The sequence below is a fragment of the Ornithorhynchus anatinus genome, chromosome X1 (genome assembly GCF_004115215.2).
Source record: "Ornithorhynchus anatinus isolate Pmale09 chromosome X1, mOrnAna1.pri.v4, whole genome shotgun sequence".
NCBI lineage: Eukaryota > Metazoa > Chordata > Mammalia > Monotremata > Ornithorhynchidae > Ornithorhynchus > Ornithorhynchus anatinus.
The window spans coordinates 75,897,838-75,903,443 of NC_041749.1; the positions used below are offsets into that span (position 1 = coordinate 75,897,838).

The 5,606-nt window shown below is 46.3% G+C and overlaps 1 non-coding gene across 1 annotated transcript; it reads left to right on the forward strand.

Moving 5' to 3' along the window:
- The first annotated feature begins 4,139 nt into the window (after positions 1-4,139).
- Positions 4,140-4,278, forward strand: LOC114806874. Its single transcript, XR_003754930.1, has one exon. It is a non-coding gene; the product is annotated as a small nucleolar RNA SNORA7 (small nucleolar RNA).
- Positions 4,279-5,606: the final 1,328 nt, after the last annotated feature.

The following is a 5,606-nucleotide window of genomic DNA, read 5'->3' on the forward strand; positions in this document are numbered from 1 at the left end:
ACCAGAAGAAGTGTACTGGGGAGGATATCTAGGGCTGCATGTTGATGATGTGAGATTAGCAGAGGGACAGTGGGGCGAGGGAGCTGTGTTCTGCGGAGAGGGCAAAGTTCAGGGTGTGGATTTGTGCATCAAGATAGGGGAGGTGGGACAGGGAGTCCAAATAGGGCATGACGGTCTGGGATAAGTGAAGGGGGTCTGGAGATCAGAGATCTCCATGGGGGTGGTGGAGAAGATAGTTGTGCAGGGAGAAAGAGTGTAGGAGATAAGGCAAGTTAGGAGGTTGAGGTCTGAGAGTGTGATTTCAGTTGATGAGGTTAGAAATGGTACAATGACTAGTGATGATGCAATCCATCCTGTATCGAAGTAGGGGAATAGGTAAAATACAGTGGAGTAGCGGGTTGGAGGAGTTGAGGAGTGAGAGGAAGTGGGCAGCTGTGGTGGAGGGTGGTCATCAGGAACATCCATATGGATATTGAAGTGCTTGAAGATTAGTGTGGGAGAGGAGAAGGGGAGAAGGAAAGTAAAAAAAGGCTTCAACACTATTCAGGAAACTGCAGATGGGTCTAAGTGTGGGGAATGAAGTGGAGGAGATATGACAGCAACTAGTAATTGTAGTGGGTGACAGAGCAGATTGCAAAGGACTCAGAGGAAGAAAAATAAAGGGATAGTGGGGGAGGGATGGCAAAAAAATGGCACTGAGAAATGAAGAGCAAGCCAGTTCCACCCCATTTTCTGGTGAGTTCAGGAGGGCAGGGAGGGCCATAGGAGGTGAAGCCCCCTCAGGAGAGAGCAACGGGGAGAAGTTGTCCTCTGGTTTGAGCCAGGTCCTGGCAATGGTGAGGAAGAACAGCCACTGGATTACGAACAGGTCAAAGATGAGGGGGAGTCTGCTCATGATGGAGCAGGGGTTCCTGCATTTAGACAGGATTATGGGGTAGAGGATAGCACAGGGATCAGGGAAAGTTTAGACTGGAGTGAGCTGATGTAGTGCGGTTCAGGAGACGGAGAGGTTTGGGGCTGTGGCACAAGAGGGCAGAGATATGGTGAACAGAAGAAGGGATGGGGGATGTCACATCACGGGTCCTGAGTGACCACAGCTCCCAATGCCTGGTCTCTTGAGACAGCAGCTTCTTGACCATCTCAAGACTCTGGAGTTTGGCCTGATGTGATGTGACCATTTCTGAGTTTGAAGAAAGAAATGCCTCAGGTAGGGGAGGGGGAATTACTCTCACTATAGGTTATTTATGGGGGGGGAGAAAAGAAGGTATAGAAAAAGGGATTCAAGGGAAGTTTGAACTTTCTTGATGAGTCTTAGATAAGGCTGCTGGCAAAAATGCTTAGATGGTTTGGAAAACCTTGGAGTGCTCCTGTTTTGCTTCTGATGTACTTTCCCAAGAGCTAAATAAAATGCACTGAATGAAACCAGTGGACACTCAATAAATATCATTACTATTAATCCATGGGGCTCAGCATTATTTTTAAACTGGGTCAGTGTCCCATAGGCAGGTATTAGTGTCAGCAGAATTACAGCCGAGAGATGCTGCAACCTATTGTACATTGATTCAATAGGGTCAGTCATTTCTGCTCTTGGTAGCCCTAATGTCAGAAGATGAGGACTGTAAGGGAGAAAGGCTGGGACCGAGTAAGGTTACTGAAGAAGGTTGTGGAATCTCCATCCTGGTGATATTTTAAAAAAGAACACCCATCCACCTGGTCTGGCTTATATAGAATTCACCAGGCCAAAGGCAGTGGGGGTTGGAACGAATGAGTTCTTCCAGTTCATTGCAGTTTTATAATTCTATAATAATTACTAATTATCACAGTCATAATAATAACCTTGTTTTATTGACAGGGATGATTAACACCCTGCTGGGCTCAGGGCAGTAAAGAACTGCCTCTCTCATCTTCCTTACCCCCAGGTCTCCATGCATATGATCTCCTTCTCATGACTCCTGGAGCAGCCACTGAGGTGGAGGTGTTGGAAAAGAATGAGAGGAGAAGAAAACAATGGAGTGAGGGAAGGAGAGGGAAAGAGCAATGGGGAAGAGAAGGGGAGGAGAGAAAGAGAGAATGAGAGAGACAGAGAAAGAGAAAGAGAATGAGAGAGAAAGAGAAAAAGAAAGGAAAAGAGAGAGAAAGAGAAAAAAGAAAGAGAGAAAGATCGAGAGGAAAAAAGAAAGAAAAGAGCCACAGCATGGTCTAATGGAAAGAGCATGGCCTGAGAGCCAGAGGTCATGGGTTTTAATTCCAGTTCTGTCACTTCTCTACTGTGTGACTTTGAGTAAGTCACTTAACTTCTCTATGCCTCAGTTTACTCATCTGTAAAATGGGGATTCAATCTGTTATCCTTCCTCCTTACACTGTGAGCCCCATGTGGGATAGGGACTATGTACAATTTGATTATCTAGTATCTACCCCAGTGTTTAGTACAGTGCATGGCACAAAGTAAGCGCTTTAAAATACCATTAAAAAAAGCAAAAAAAGAGGGAGAGGAAGGAGGGAAAGGGGACTGTTAGGATGTGTTCTCTAAATAGCTGTGATGGGTTCTGATGGCTCTGGCTTTGGGAGGCTCTGGGAGGCCAAAGCAGATGATGACGTATGCCCAATCATTAAATCCAGTTTTAATCTGTTTTCAAACCATCTTTCATTGGAGGACCATGGTGTGACTGAAGGAATTCCATATCTGGAGAGATTTAAGTAAAAGAGTAGAAAGATGAACTTGAAAAGTACCACAAATTCCTCATTTCTAGAATGCCCTTGCCCAAACAAAACTACTAGGGCCACTTTCTTAGCAAAGAATTCTGCTAAACCACTGAAAAGTGTTTGGGGTGTGTTGTATCTAGCTTAGCAGCAATTCAGTTATTACAAAATGAAGATGCAACAACAGCGTCCCTGAGACAGCCAATAAAAGTGCCTGATAAAGGACATAGACAATAGCTATGAAAAATAAAAGCCTATAAAAATAAAATAAAATCTTCTTCAGGCTTAGGAAGATACATTATGGAGATGATAGGTGGATTCAGGGTGCCTAACAAACGGATTTTGTTTCAGGCTCTTGCTTTTGGTTCTATTTCTTCTTCCTTTTTTTCCTTAAAGGACAGATATTTCTGGATTGCTGTTTACTGAAGTGGATCTGTACCCTAGCCCTCAAAATATGGATTTGTGATACAGGTATTGACTCAATTAATTAATGCACTGTTAATGTTGCTGCACTTATACTTAATGTTTGACCAAGAGTGATGTTGGTGCAAAAGCCTAAACTCGATGCATCCCAACATTTTCAAAAGAAGGTCGCCTTTTCATTTTCCCACTGAACATAGAGGTGGGGGCCTTCACCCTCCCATCTGTAGATCATTTTAGCAAATAAAACCAGAGCTAAGAGACCAAGCATCTCCTTTCCCAGCATCCACTCCAGATAAATCTAGTTGCACTGACTTCTAAATTCCTGAACAACAACAAAACTTTATTGTAGAAGTTACTGAAGGAAACTTGAGGATAGAGGCCTGCTGCTACCAGAGAAGTGAGAGATTACCAGAGCGAAGAGAACCAACCAAAAGCTCTGACTTGTACTGTGAAAGATGGCTGGAGGCATAATGACTACAGCTACCACTCAAAGTGGGCCTTGGTACCATTTAGAGAAATGATAGTCACATGCTGTATTGACTTAAATCTCACAGAGCCTCTCTTCCTAGGGTCTCAAAATGTTTAGCAGCCACCACCTCAGTCCCCTTGTAAAAACAACCCTGTGAGGCAGGTAGAGAGCACCTACTAACCCTATGTCACAGGCCATCAGTGGGATTTATTAAAATCGCATGATCTCTGGGAGGAGATGGCCTCGCAGAGGCCTTCCTGAGCTAAGCCCTCATCTCCTCTCCTCCCTCTTGCTTCTGTGTGGCCTATGAACTTGGATCTGCACCCTTTAAGCACTTTATATTCACCCACAGCAGTTAGATACCTCACCACAATTTATTTAAAGTCTTTCTTCCCCCTAGACTGTAAGCTTCTTGTAGGCTGGGAGCATGTCTACCGATTCTACTGTATTGTATTTTCCCAAGCACTTAGTACAGTGCTATGCACACAGTAGGCACTCAATAAATACCATTGATTCGGTTATTTAATAGGCTGTTTGAGAAGTAGATCCCCTCTCAGGACCATACCTGGAGAGTTTCCAGTACTCTACCAGTCTCGGCTATGGGAGGGAGAGTCAAGCAGAGGCATACTCATTCCATTCCTAGCTTTGGCCAGTGGCTAGAAAGTGGAAGGCAATCTGCTACAAGTCAAACTCCCCTGTGCTGGACAGCAGCAGCATGGGAGAGTCAAGGGCAGAGATTCATGTTTACCCCCCTTCCCCTTCCAGTTATCGTCCTATCTCCCTCCTACACTTCCTTTCCAAACTCCTAGAACAAGTCATCTACATTCGCTGGCCTCAATTCCTCAATTCCAACTCTCTCCTGGGCCCCCTCCAAATCTGGCTTCCGTCTCCTCCACTCCACCGAAACTGCCCTATCAAAGGTTACCCATGACCTCCTTCTTGCCAAATCCAATGGCTCCTACTCTATCCTAATCCTCCTCAATCTCTCAGCTGCCTTTGACACTGTTGACCATCCCCTTCTCCTCAACACTTTATCCAACCTTGGCTTCACGGACTCCGTCCTCTCCTAGTTCTCCTTGTATCTCTCTGGCCGTTCATTCTCGGTCTCCTTCGCAGGCTCCTTCTCCCCCTCCCATCCACTAACTGTTGGGGTTCCTCAAGGGTCAGTTCTTGGCCCCCTTCTGTTCTCCATCTATACTCACTCCCTTGGTGAATTCATTCACTCCTACGGCTTCAACTACCATCTCTACTCAGATGACACCCAAATCTACATCTCCTCCTCTGTTCTCTCCCCCTCCCTCCAGGCTCGTATCTCCTCCTGCCTTCAGGACACCTCCACCTGGATATCTGCCCACCACCTAAAACTCAACATGTCCAAGACTGAGCTCCTTATCTTCCCTCCCAAACCCTATCCTCTCCCTGACCTCCCTGTCATTGTGGACCGCACTATCCTCCTTCCCGTCTCTCAGGCCCGCAACCTTGGTGTCATCCTTGACTCAGCTCTCTCATTCACCCCACACATCCAATCCGTCACCAAAACCTGCCAGTCCCATCTTCACAACATCGCCAAGATCTGCCCTTTCCTCTCCATCCGAACTGTTACCTAGCTGGTACAAGCTCTCATAATAACCCGACTGGATTATTGCATCAGCCTCTTTTCTGATATCCCATCCTCCTGTCTCTCACCGCTCCAGTCTATTCTTCATTCCGCTGCCTGGATTATCTTTCTACAGAAACGCTCTGGGCATGTCACTGTCCTCCTCAAAAACCACCAGTGGTTACCTATCAACCTTCGCATGAAAGAAAAACTCCTCACTCTTGGCTTCAAAGCTCTCCATCACCTGGCCCTCTCCTACCTCACCTCCCTTCTCTCCTTCTACAGCCCACCCCCTACACTCCTCTCCTCTGCCGCTAACCTTCTCACGGTCCCTCATTCTCGCCTGCCCTGCCATCGACCCCTGGCCCCCATCCTACCACTGATCTGGAATGCCCTCCCTCTTCACATCTGCCAAAC